Source organism: Oncorhynchus keta, unplaced genomic scaffold (assembly GCF_023373465.1).
Source record: "Oncorhynchus keta strain PuntledgeMale-10-30-2019 unplaced genomic scaffold, Oket_V2 Un_scaffold_21901_pilon_pilon, whole genome shotgun sequence".
In the NCBI taxonomy this organism is placed as follows: Eukaryota; Metazoa; Chordata; class Actinopteri; order Salmoniformes; family Salmonidae; genus Oncorhynchus; species Oncorhynchus keta.
This window is the reverse complement of record NW_026290866.1, coordinates 660,001-673,519: the sequence shown is the minus strand read 5'-3', so window position 1 is coordinate 673,519 and position 13,519 is coordinate 660,001. Positions and strand designations below refer to the sequence as shown.

Genomic DNA, 13,519 nt, shown 5'->3' with positions numbered 1-13,519 from the left:
TCTTCTCTTCAGGCCTTTGGAGTATCTCTTTGTTTTTCTGTTTTGAAGAAATAACTAATAATAAGTTCCTTTTAAGTTAGATTTTTTGTCTTTTTTTTCACTCAGGTGAAAGACATTATTGCATGTACAGATGTAGGATCTTTATTTGATGACTCTTTAAGTTGCTGAGAATGTTCCTGCACAATAGGAATTACACATTTGTAGTGTATTTGAGTTTTAAAGTTTGTGATTTGATCTTTTAAATATCAAACTTGATTTGCTCTAAGGAAAAAATGTATCATCCTCTACAATTAATTAGAATCCACAAAATAATCCAAATTTCCTCTTGCTGCAGGATTATTTTCCTGCTGTAGCAAACTGGCTCAAATTAAGATCCCACATCTGTAAAAAGTTGATTTCTAGGGCATGCAGAACAAATGCGATGTGAACTAGATACCCCTGTACATTTTACAACCCTTACCACCTCACACTACAGCATGTTTACATTCCTCTGTGCCATTTCCCTTCTCCTGGTTCTTCCTTTATGTCAGGACAGATGCATTACGGTGGGATGGCCAAGCTTGTGTCTAACGTTCATTCATTTGTGTTCCAGGTCTGAAGTCCTTCTCAGCAGTCAGAGTGTGTGGATGAATCCAACTGGAGGACAAAGCCCTTTGATTGGATCCCCATAGGTAAGAGCAACCTTTAAGTATCTGCCATCGCTGAAAGTGATTCTATTTGTTGGGAGAATCAATATGTTCCTTAACATTTTATTTGTTTAATATATTTATTTACACTTTTATATGTTTCTCTCAGCGCTGCCAAACGACAGTACAGTATGTCCTGGTCTTACCTAACTACTGGCATATACACGGAGTAGACCAAACATTAAGAGCACCTTACTAATATTGACTTGCACCCCGTTTTGCCCTCAGAACAGCCTCAATTCCTCTGGGCGTGGACTCTACAAGGTGTGGAAAGCGTTCCACAGGGATGCTGGCCCATGTTGACTCCAATGCTTCCCACAGTTGTGTCAAATTGGCTGGATGTCCTTTGGGTGGTGGACCATTCAGGAAACTGTTTAGTGTGAAAAACCCAGCAGCGTTGCAGTTCTTGGTGGCACCTACTACCATACCACGTTCAAAGGCACTTCAATATGTTGTCTTGCCCATTCACCCTCTGAATGGCACACACACAGTCCATGTCTCAAATGTCTCAAGGATTACAAATCCTTCTTTAACATGTCTCCTCCCCTTCATCTACACTGATTGAAGTGGATCAAGTGACATCAATAAGGGATCATAGCTTTCAAATGGATTCACCTGGTCAGTCTGTTATTTAAATAGCATGTTAATCTTAATGTTTTGTCCACTCAGTGTATGAACATACAGTGTCTGGATTCATTGCAGTGCCAGTTGCCACATTCTCAGAAAGGAAGAGTGATATGTAAAACCATTTGTCCCTGTAGGAGAACCCTCTGAAAAAAGTCTGAAAATAGAACCTTTACAGTGGAACCAGAGGTTCTATATGGAACCAAAAAGGGTTCAATATGATCCAACAAGAGTTCTATCTGGAGGGTTCTCCTACAAAGACAAATAGTTCAATCTCAAACTTTTTCAGAGGGTTCTCCTACATGGACAAATTGTTCTATATGGAACTTTTTCAGAGGGTTCTCCTACAGGACAAATGGTTCTATATGGCACTTTTTCAGAGGTCTCTCCTACAGGACAAAAGGTTCTAAATGGAACTTTTTCAGAGGGTTCTCCGACAGGGACAAATGGTTCTATATGGAACTTTTTCAGAGGGTTCTCCTACATGGACAAATTGTTCTATATGGAACTTTTTTAGAGGGTTCTCCTACAGGACAAATGGTTCTATATGGCACTTTTTCAGAGGTCTCTCCTACAGGACAAAAGGTTCTAAATGGAACTTTTTCAGAGGGTTCTCCTACAGGGACAAATGGTTCTATATGGAACTTTTTCAGAGGGTTATCCTACAGGACAAATGGTTCTATATATAACTTTTTCAGAGGGTTCTCCTACAGGACAAATGGTTCTATATGGAACTTTTTCAGAGGGTTCTCCTACAGGGACAAATGGTTCTATATGGAACTTTTTCAGAGGGTTCTCCTACAGGGACAAATGGTTATATATGGAACTTTTTCAGAGGGTTCTCCTACAGGACAAATGGTTCTATATGGAACAAATGGTTCTATATGGAACTTTTCAGGGGTTCTCCTACAGGGACAAATGGTTATATATGGAACTTTTTCAGAGGGTTCTCCTACAGGACAAATGGTTCTATATGGAACTTTTTCAGAGGGTTCTCCTACAGGATAAATGGTTCTAAATGGAACTTTATTTCTGAGAGTGCACTTGCCTTGCCTCAGTCTCTTAGTAGAGGTTGTTGGGTTTATTGTTGGTTGGTTGCTGGCCGGTTGTTTGGTGGTTACTGGTCGTTGGCTTTGTGGCCATCACTTGTCTGTGGTCATCTCATCAGGGGCCATGGGCTCAGCCAGAGAAGGAACCCTGCAGGGTGAATCCATACAGGCCCTGTGTGTGTGTGTGTGTGTGTGTGTGTGTGTGTGTGTGTGTGTGTGTGTGTGTGTGTGTGTGTGTTGTGTGCGTGCGTGTGCGTGTGCGTGCGTGTGTGTGCGTGTGTGTGTGTGTGTGTGTGTGTGTGTGTGTGTGTGTGTGTGTGTGTGTGTGTGTGTGCGTGTGCGTGTGCGTGTGTGTGTGTGTGTGTGTGTGTGTGCGTGCGTGCGTGCGTGTGTGTGTGTGTGTGTTCACCACAGGGAACAGAATCAGACACTAATGAACTTACAGTATAACACAGTGTATGCCTTTGATGTGAATCTGGTCTAGTCAGTCAATCCACACCAGATAAGGCCCACTCCTCAGGCTACTGTGGGCATTTCAACATTATGATGTTACAGCGTACGCACCAATTCCCTTTCTCTTAAAGGGCACAGTGGTTTGGAGGAAAAATGAAGTCCCAAAAATAGCTTTTAATCATGGACCCTAGTTCAGTCTGTTATGGAGTCATGTTGTTGGGGACTAATAGTCTGTCTTTTAAAGTACATCAACAGTTGTCACTCAGTACTTTCACTAGTTGTGTTTTATTGAGTTATTGATCTTTTTAAAAGCAGAAATGGTGGATTCCTGAAATAACGTAACACTTTATTACGAGCTGTTAGTGTCTCACTTACATTGACGTCAACAAATACACACAAAGAAATGTGTTTCTGTTTAGCACCATCCTTTCTCTGCAGGTTTCCAGATCAATATACATTCTCTCTCTCAACTGCTCTGTGTTGTGTTGATCGGTGGCTATAAATACCGATGGCCAATCTGGGTAGATCTCATTGGATTTCATTGATATGCAGTGGCATCACACTGGGAGGTAAAAGCTATTGATGAACAGATACACGTGGCCTCAGAGCCTCGGAGCGTGACACTGTGTTTAACAACGACATGAGTTACTATGGCACCAGTAACCCACCTTCCACTGTGTGTGTGTGTGTGTGTGTGTGTGTGTGTGTGTGTGTGTGTGTGTGTGTGTGTGTGTGTGTGTGTGTGTGTGTGTGTGTGTGTGTGTGTGTGTGTGTGTGTGTGTGTGTGTGTGTGTGTGTGTGTGTGTGTGTGTGTGTGTGTGTGTGTGTGTGTGTGTGTGCGAGAGACCTTCAGAGCATAGCTGTTAGACCTTTGTGGTTACAGTATTAACATGCTAAATGCTGCTGCCACTGGTCGTTCCACATAGAGACCGTGTCCACGATCCCCAGTCCACCTGACACATCCCCCATTCTCTCTCTCTCTCTGCTGGGATGGTAAGGATGAATGGACAGGAGGATGGCCGGGAGGACCAGTGTGAATTGGCATCCCCCTATCCTTCATCCCTCCATCTGTTCATCAGGCAGGATGAGTAGTCTGAGGGAGGGGGGTGGTGGGTGATGGGGTGGAGGTGGGTGAGGGGACAGGATGTGGGTGAGGGGGCAGGAGGTGGATGAGGGGGCAGGGTGATGGGGGTGGGTGAGGGTGGGGGTCGGGTGATGGGGTGGAGGTGGATGAGGGGAAAGGTGGAGGTGGGTGAGGAGGTGGAGGGGGGAATCAGGGTCAATCCCTGGCAGAAATCAAGGATAGAGGAGAATCAGGGGATAGCCCCTGAGAGGGGGGCTGGAGAGAAGAGAGGTCCAATCCCCACACAGTAATCCCTCCATCCCTATAATGATAATTATATTATTAAGCACTAAAAGTCCATTCATATGTGTACTACGAGGTGTCCAGTCACTGTACCTCTCTAGTCATTACTGGCCAGTAAGCAGGTTGTATTGTAATAAATGCTGAATAGATTGTAAGATTGGTAGGACACAGTACGGACACTTATGGATTCAGATAACATTGTACTTTGTTACATAATACTATGCTGCATCTGACAAGCTCTCCTCCAGCCTTTTCTGTGTGTGTGTGTGTCTGTGTGTGTGTGTGTCTGTGTGTCTGTGTGTTAGTGTGTGTGTGTCTGTGTGTGTGTGTGTTAGTGTGTGTGTCTGTGTGATCTAGGCTCTGTGACCTGATGGGAAGTGAATCTCAGACCTGCCATGTTTCCACTCTCCCTCATAACGCCTCCTCCAATGCATGCTGGGTAATCACATTGTCCTCTCACCTGGTGAGAACAGACCTGCTGCCCGTGTGTGTGTGTGTGTGTGTGTGTGTGTGTGTGTGTGTGTGTGTGTGTGTGTGTGTGTGTGTGTGTGTGTGTGTGTGTGTGTGTGTGTGTGTGTGTGTGTGTGTGTGTGCTGCCTGTGTGTGTGTGTGTGTGTGTGTGTGTGTGTGTGTGTGTGTGTGTGTGTGTGTGCGCGTGCGTGCGTGCGCGTGCGTACAGTATGTGTGAAGAAAGACCTGCTGCCTGTGTGTGTGTGTGATGAGAGGTGAGAGACCACTGCAGTATAATCCACCCAATATCTCTTGTTTCTCCTCATGGAGGCTGTTCCATCTTTGGTGAACTATTGTCCGTTCACATGAAGCCTAACCTGAGCTTTTAATAGATATATGTAGGCTTTAGCTCAGAGGGATAACATGGTCTAACATGGTTGTGAGGCACACAGAGAAAATAGCCTCCAACACTCTACTCAACAAATTGGATGCAGTCTATCACAGTGCCATCCATTTTGTCACCAAAGCCACCACTGCGACCTGTATGCTCTCGTTAGCTGGCGCTCGCTTCATACTCGTCGCCAAACCCACTGGCTCCAGGTCATCTACAAGTCTCTGCTAGGTAAAGCCCTGCCTCCAATAAGAAATTGTTCTTAACTGACTTGCCTCGTTAAATAAAGGTAAAAAAAATTATATATATTTTCTCAGCTCACTGATCACCATAGCAGCACCCACCCGTAGCACGCGCTCCAGCAGGTATAACTCACTGGTCACCCCCAAAGCCAATTCTTCCTTTGGCCGCCTCTCCTTCCAGTTCTCTGCTGCCAATGAAGCAGGAGACTCTTACCTCCCTCACTATCTTTAAGCACCAGCTGTCAGAGCAGCTCACAGATCACTGCACCTGTACACATTTCATCTCTAAATAGCCCATCCAATCTACCTCATCCCCATACTGTATTTATTTATTTATCTTGCTCCTTTGCACCCCAGTATCTCAACTTGCACATTCATCCTCTGCACATCTACCATTCCAGTGTTTAATTGCTATATTGTAATTCATTTTGCCACCATGACCTATTTATTGCCTTACCTCCCTTATCCTACCTCATTTGCACATGCTGTTTATAGATTTTTCTACTGTTTTATTGACTGTATGTTTGTTTATTCCATGTGTAACTCTGTGTTGTATGTGTCGAACTGCTTTGCTTTATCTTGGCCAGATCACAGTTGTAAATGAGAACTTGTTCTCAACTAGCCTACCTGGTTATATAAAGGTAAAATATATATATATACTTTAAAACAGACGACCGGGGTTCGATACCTGGACTGTTACACACATGCCCCATCATAGTCCAGTGTAGCACCATGCTGTAAACTCCCACTGATACAGTAGGAGCCTTCTCACTGTAGAGGGTAGGAGCCTTCTCACTGTAGAGGGTCGGAGCCTTTTCACTGTAGAGGGTAGGAGCCTTCTCACTGCAGAGGGTAGGAGCCTTCTCACTGCAGAGGGTAGGAGCCTTCTCACTGCAGAGGGTAGGAGCCTTCTCACTGCAGAGGGTAGGAGCCTTCTCACTGCAGAGGGTAGGAGCCTTCTCACTGCAGAGAGTAAGAAGCCCAGATAAAGTATTTGAAATCAAATACTCCACCCTCTCCACCCTCTCCACCCCTCCATCCCTCCTCCCCTCCATCCCTCCATCCCTCCATCCCTCCACCCCTCCATCCCTCCACCCCTCCATCCCTCCACCCTCCCCATCCCTCCACCCTCTCCACCCCTCCATCCCTCCTTCCCTCCATCTCTCCACCCTCTCCATCCCTCCATCTCTCCACCCCTCCATCCCTCCACCCTCTCCATCCCTCCACCCCTCCATCCATCCACCCCTCCACCCCTCTACCCTCTCCACCCCTCCACCCTCTCCACCCTCTCCATCCCTCCACCCCTCCATCCCTCCACCCCCTCCATCCCTCCACCCTCTCCATCCCTCCACCCTCTCCATCCCTCCACCCCTCCACCCCTCTACCCTCTCCACCCTCTCCATCCCTCCACCCGTCCATCCCTCCATCCTTCCATCCCTCCACCCTCTCCATCTCCCTCTCCCTACCCCTCCACCCCTCCATCCCTCCACCCCTCCATCCCTCCACCCTCTCCACCCCTCCATCCCTCCACCCCTCTACCCTCTCCACCCCTCCACCCTCTCCACCCTCTCCACCCCTCCACCCCTCCATCCCTCCACCCTCTCCATCCCTCCATCTCTCCACCCTCTCCATCCCTCCATCTCTCCACCCCTCCACCCTCCCCCCTCCACCCTCTCTCCACTCCACCCTCTCCACCCTCTCCACCCTCCACCCTCCACCCTCTCCACCCTCTATCCCTCCACCCTCTCCATCCCTCCACCCTCTCCACCCCTCCACCCTCTCCATCCACCCCTCCATCCCTCCACCTCTCCATCCCTCCACCCTCTCCATCCCTCCACCCTCCATCCCTCCACCCTCTCCATCCCTCCACCCTCTCCATCCCTCCACCCTCTCCATCCCTCCACCCTCTCCATCCCTCCACCCTCTCCATCCCTCCTCCATCCCTCCACCCTCTCCATCCCTCCACCCTCTCCATCCCTCCATCCCTCCACCCTCTCCATCCCTCCCACCCTCTCCATCCCTCCACCCTCTCCATCCCTCACCCCCTCCCTACACCCTCTCCATCCCTCTCCACCCTCCACCCTCTCCATCCCTCCACCCTCTCCATCCCTCCACCCTCTCCATCCCTCCACCCTCTCCACCCCCTCCATCTCTCCATCCCTCCACCCCTCCATCCACCCTCTCCATCCCTCCACCCTCTCCATCCCTCCACCCTCTCCATCCCTCCACCCCTCCATCCCTCCACCCTCTCCATCCCTCCACCCTCTCCATCCCTCCACCCTCTCCATCCCTCCACCCCACCCTCTCCATCCCTCCACCCTCTCCATCCCTCCACCCTCTCCATCCCTCCACCCTCCATCCCTCCCCCCTCCCTCCATCCCTCCACCCTCTCCATCCCTCCACCCTCTCCATCCCTCCACCCTCTCCATCCCTCCACCCCTCCATCCCTCCACCCTCTCCATCCCTCCACCCTCTCCACCCCTCCACCCCTCCATCCCTCCACCCTCTCCATCCCTCCACCCCTCCATCCCTCCACCCTCTCCATCCCTCCACCCTCTCCATCCCTCCACCCCTCCATCCCTCCACCCCTCCATCCCTCCATCCCTCCACCCTCTCCATCCCTCCACCCTCTCCATCCCTCCACCCCTCCATCCCTCCACCCTCTCCATCCCTCCACCCTCTCCATCCCCCCTCCATCCCCCCATCCCTCCACCCTCTCCATCCCTCCACCCTCTCCATCCCTCCACCCTCTCCATCCATCCCTCCACCCTCTCCATCCCTCCACCCTCCACCCCTCCATCCCTCCACCCTCTCCATCCCTCTCCATCCCTCCACCCTCTCCATCCCTCCACCCTCTCCATCCCTCCACCCTCTCCATCCCTCCATCCCTCCACCCTCTCCATCCCTCCACCCTCCATCCATCCCTCCATCCCTCCACCCTCTCCATCCCTCCACCCTCTCCATCCCTCCACCCTCTCCATCCCTCCACCCCTCCATCCCTCCACCCTCTCCATCCCTCCACCCTCTCCATCCCTCCACCCTCTCCATCCCTCCACCCTCTCCATCCCTCCACCCTCTCCATCCCTCCACCCCTCCACCCTCTCCATCCCTCCACCCCTCCATCCCTCCACCCTCTCCATCCCTCCACCCTTGCAGTGTCAGTGGAACCAGCACGTCAACAACATGGTTTCACAATAGGTCTGTGGGGAGGCCTGTGTGGCCGTGTGCTGACCATCAGCATTATCCCAAAGCCCCACAGAACAGAGACAGAGCCCCGTAGAGAAAGACCAGAGGATTGTGTGGATGCTTCTAGAATGTCTGACACCATCCAGCCATCAATAGGCAGGCTGTGTGTGAGTGAAAGGGCTGAGGTCATTGATTTGAACTGGGACACAAAGCCACACTAGGATCACAATCCGGTCAGAGGCCTAGTTCAACAAGGAGACTGTGAAGCTTGGTTTCCTAACAAGAGGTGGTGGTGTAGTCTGTGTGTGTTGGTGTCATTTGTTGTCATGTTTTTTCTGTGTGGATACAAATTGAATCAACATACAGTACCATGAGAGATCCGATCAGTAAAAGCAGCATATCTTTACTCACCTTGTACGTCCAGAGGAAAGTGTATAATATGTTTGACATCCCTACATCCAGGAGTCAGTAAATCAATGGAAGGTGTTTTGCTTAACGCCACATTTTCCCTGAGGCTTAAACTGTCTCTTTTTACTCTGATGTGAAGGAAAAGTGTTAACTTTCTATTGTCTGCAGAACAAATGAGTGTCTGTAAATAATACTTACCTTTATACTCCAGTGATCGCTGTGTGAATAGCGGCATATTTCCCCGTGGATTAAGAAATGTTACCCCTTATCTTTATACAGCAACTGGCAAAGCATTAGTCCTGAAGAAGTGACACATTTTTATTTTTACCTTTATTTAACAAGGCAAGTCAGTTCAGAACAAATTCTTATTTTCAATGACAGCCTAGGAACAGTGGGTTAACTGCCTGTTCAGGGGCAGAACGACAGATTTGTACCTTGTCAGCTTCCGGTTACTAGTCCAACGCTCTAACCACTAGGCTACCCTGCCGCACTGTAGCCTAAAGTAGCTAGTGCAGCTCTCCTCAGATTCAGACGAGCGTGCACGGCCTTCTTTGACTCAGTCAAGTGGTGCTGCTTCAGTGTCTGAACCAACTCCAGCTGTCTCACTGAGAGCAGAGTGTTGAAGAGCTGCATTTCGACTGAATTCCCTCTCAGAGTTGTCATAAAGATGGCTGTGTTAGTGTCTCTTTGTGTCTCCTCTCCTTGGCTACTGTTCAATCGAGGAGGTTCACTTGGTAACAGAGTAGGAACTCGTAGACCAGAGAGCGTTGCCATGGACACGGCGTAGTGATTTTGGAAGTGGCACTCCGGCTCACTCCCCAGCTCTTGATCCTGAGGTCTCACTTACCCAAAGTGTCACTGGGCAGAAAATTGACTACATTTCCCATCAAAAGCAGTTCTTAGTGTTCAAACTCTCCCTGACCAATATGATATACTATGGGTCAAATTGAATGAGAACTGAAGTCAGAGTCTCACTGTTGGTACACGTGCTTGGCATCGTGTCATGTGTGTGTGTGCAGACGTGTGTGTGTGTGTGTGTGTGTGTGGGGGCATTTAGTGTGACTGTGTGTCTGCATACGTCCGCACCTCCTCATGCATGTGTGTGCGGCTGACACTCACACATGAGAACAATCAATAGACCTTCCACCTTGTGACACCAGTGTGGCTCTCCTCTCTGTGTGTCTCAGACCAGTGTCTGTGGACTCTGCTGCTGTGGGCAGGGCATTAGCATGTGAATGGAGGCCTAAACAAACAGAGTGGGAGACCCGGGGGAGTATGAGAAGGGGCCTCCATACATCCATATGGACACATCATAGAGTCTGTAAAGCTCCCATACAGACCAACACACAAGCAGTGTTCTTAATGTAGTGACAGCCACTGTCTCAATCCGGCTGCTTAGTGCTCACCATACAGACCAACACACAAGCAGTGTTCTTAATGTAGTGACAGCCACTGTCTCAATCCGGCTGCTTAGTGCTCACCATACAGACCAACACACAAGCAGTGTTCTTAATGTAGTGACAGCCACTGTCTCAATCCGGCTGCTTAGTGCTCACTATACAGAATGGGCTGGAAGACAATGAACATTAGCATAAAAACACACACTTGTCATATTAACAAAAAATAAGTAATTGTGTTTGTTTATCGTCTGTGAGTAGTTTTATTTTAGCACTCAGGACCTACTGAGTTGGCCAGAGCGGAGACTGAACTAAAAGCCTTTTTTTAATATGGTGTCCAAGTGGCCCACTATTTATTCACTATTCATTCACTATTCATTCACTATTCATTCACTATTCATTCACTATTTATTCACTATTCATTCACTATTCATTCACTATTTATTCATTCACTATTCATTCACTATTCATTCACTATTCATTCACTATTCATTCACTATTTATTCACTATTCATTCACTATTCATTCACTATTCATTCACTATTCATTCACTATTCATTCACTATTCATTCACTATTCATTCACTATTTATTCACTATTCATTCACTATTCATTCACTATTCATTCACTATTTATTCACTATTCATTCACTATTCATTCACTATTTATTCACATGGAATTGCTTGCAGGGCCGAATAAAAGGCAGCAAGATGTCCTTGTGTGTACACACACAAACATGTTTGTGTGTACAGTACAGTACTCGTTTCGTTTGAGTCCTCCATGCTGCTCTGTAATAGCAGGCCCCAGTTCATATTGTAATCGCATCAATCATCTCCCCACTGTGCCTCTCCTACAGAACAACACACGGACCGGTCGACAGTATGGGGAATTAATGGCGGAACTAAATGGAAGAATGTATATGTCTTAAGGTGTCAGAAACGTTGGAAACCTCACAAAAGTTGTGGCTCCCGAGTGGCGCAGCGGTCTAAGGCACTGCATCTCAGTGCTAGAGGCGTCACTACAGACCCTGGTTCGATTTCAGGCTGTGTCACAACCAGCTGTGATTGGGAGTGCAATAGGGTGGCGCACAATTGGCCCAGCGTAGTAACTATATCTAAACTATGACCAATAAGCATACTAACTATATCTAAACTATGACCAATAAGCATACTAACTATATCCATACTATGACCAATAAGCATACTAACTATATCTAAACTATGACCAATAAGCATACTAACTATATCCATACTATGACCAATAAGCATACTAACTATATCCATACTATGACCAATAAGCATACTAACTATATCCAAACTATGACCAATAAGCATACTAACTATATCTATACTATGACCAATAAGCATACTAACTATATCCATACTATGACCAATAAGCATACTAACTATATCTAGGTCTGTAGTGGTAATGATAGTCTCTAGGTATAAAGACTACAGTGTAAGGTCTGTAGTGGTAATGATAGTCTCTAGGTATAAAGACTACAGTATAAGGTCTGTATCCAATGACTATGACCAGGTATAAAGACTACAGTATAATCTAAACTATGACCATCTCCAAGCATTTGACTTGGCTAAACTATTCCATCTCCAAGCATTTGACCAATAAGGCTCTATCCATCTCCAATAAGCATTTGATTGGCAGGCTCTTCCATCTCCAATAAGCATTTGATTGGCAGGCTCTTCCATCTCCAAGCATTTGATTGGCAGGCTCTTCCATCTCCAGGCATTTAATTGCAGGCTCTTCCATCTCCAAGCATTTGATTGGCAGGCTCTTCCATCTCCAAGCATTTGATTGGCAGGCTCTTCCATCTCCAGGCATTTGATTGGCAGGCTCTTCCATCTCCAAGCATTTGATTGGCAGGCTCTTCCATCTCCAAGCATTTGATTGGCAGGCTCTTCCATCTCCAGGCATTTGATTGGCAGGCTCTTCCATCTCCAAGCATTTGATTGGCAGGCTCTTCCATCTCCAGGCATTTGATTGGCAGGCTCTTCCATCTCCAGGCATTTGATTGGCAGGCTCTTCCATCTCCAGGCATTTGATTGGCAGGCTCTTCCATCTCCAGGCATTTGATTGGCAGGCTCTTCCATCTCTAGGCATTTGATTGGCAGGCTCATTCTTTGGCAGTGAGTTTGTTGTTGTTTTTCTTTCTGCCTTGAGACATTTCAAGTTCTCCCCTCCTGAGGGGGCAATGCATACAATGCACACACACCATCAGTTGCCACGGCACTGTGGGTGTGCTGGGTGTCATTTGTTCCAGAAGTTGACATCTGACTAGTATGAATGTTATGTTTTTTCATTTAAAAGGGTTTTATTGGTATGGTATGAAGTATTGTATATTTGCTCAACATCACAATGGTGGCATACCTCTGAACACTCCAGTCTGCTGTTATTTATCACACCAGATATGTCATTCCTATGTGCATCTCTATGTGCGATATGACATCCTGGATAAAAGCTGTTATTTTTCCCACTGTCACAGCTATTGTTGTCTGTATTACAAATACTGGGAGTGTGTGTGTAGAGATGGGTTTCACCGTGTCTGAATGCTGAATGCTCCAATCTGTGTGTGCAGAGATGGGTTTCACTGTGTCTGAATGCTGAATGCTCCAATCTGTGTGTGCAGAGATGGGTTTCACTGTGTCTGAATGCTGAATGCTCCAATCTGTGTGTGCAGAGATGGGTTTCACTGTGTCTGAATGCTGAATGCTCCAATCTGTGTGTGCGTGTGCATGAGATTTGCTTATTTGTGAATGTTGAATGTGTGTCTGCAATAGTAATTCAGTGAGATGGTTTTCCATCTAACAGAGCAGAGGCCTGTAACCCTGTAACCTCTACCCTGTAATCCTGTAACCCTGTAACCTTTAACCTCTACCCTGTAATCCTGTAACCCTGTAACCTTTAACCTCCACCCTGTAATCCTGTAACCCTGTAACATTTAACCTCTACCCTGTAATCCTGTAACCTTTAACCTCTACCCTGTAATCCTGTAACCTTTAACCTCTACCCTGTAATCCTGTAACCTTTAACCTGTGTGTGTGTGTGTGTGTGTGTGTGTGTGTGTGTGTGTGTGTGTGTGGCCATGGCCATGAATAGTATTTAAATGGAGTACAGGCTTAACTGATTGACAGCAGAGACATAATACAATATGTAATTTTAATGAATAGTTTGGGGTAGGCCTCATCTCCGAGAAATGCTCCTCAGAGCCAGGTGCTGATGACAGGGTGCCCTATGCTGGGCAGCTGGCAT

The 13,519-nt window shown here is 47.4% G+C and overlaps 1 protein-coding gene across 19 annotated transcripts in view; it reads left to right on the top strand.

Annotated features, from left to right (window-relative positions):
- Positions 1-589: 589 nt before the first annotated feature.
- nrcama (neuronal cell adhesion molecule a) overlaps positions 590-13,519 on the top strand; it is a 93,252-nt gene continuing 80,322 nt past the window's right edge. For all 19 annotated transcript variants that reach the window (XM_052515233.1, XM_052515227.1, XM_052515235.1 and 16 more), the window contains exon 1: positions 590-671. The gene's annotated coding sequence lies outside the window, so the exon portion shown is untranslated. The remainder of the gene's footprint in view (positions 672-13,519) is intronic.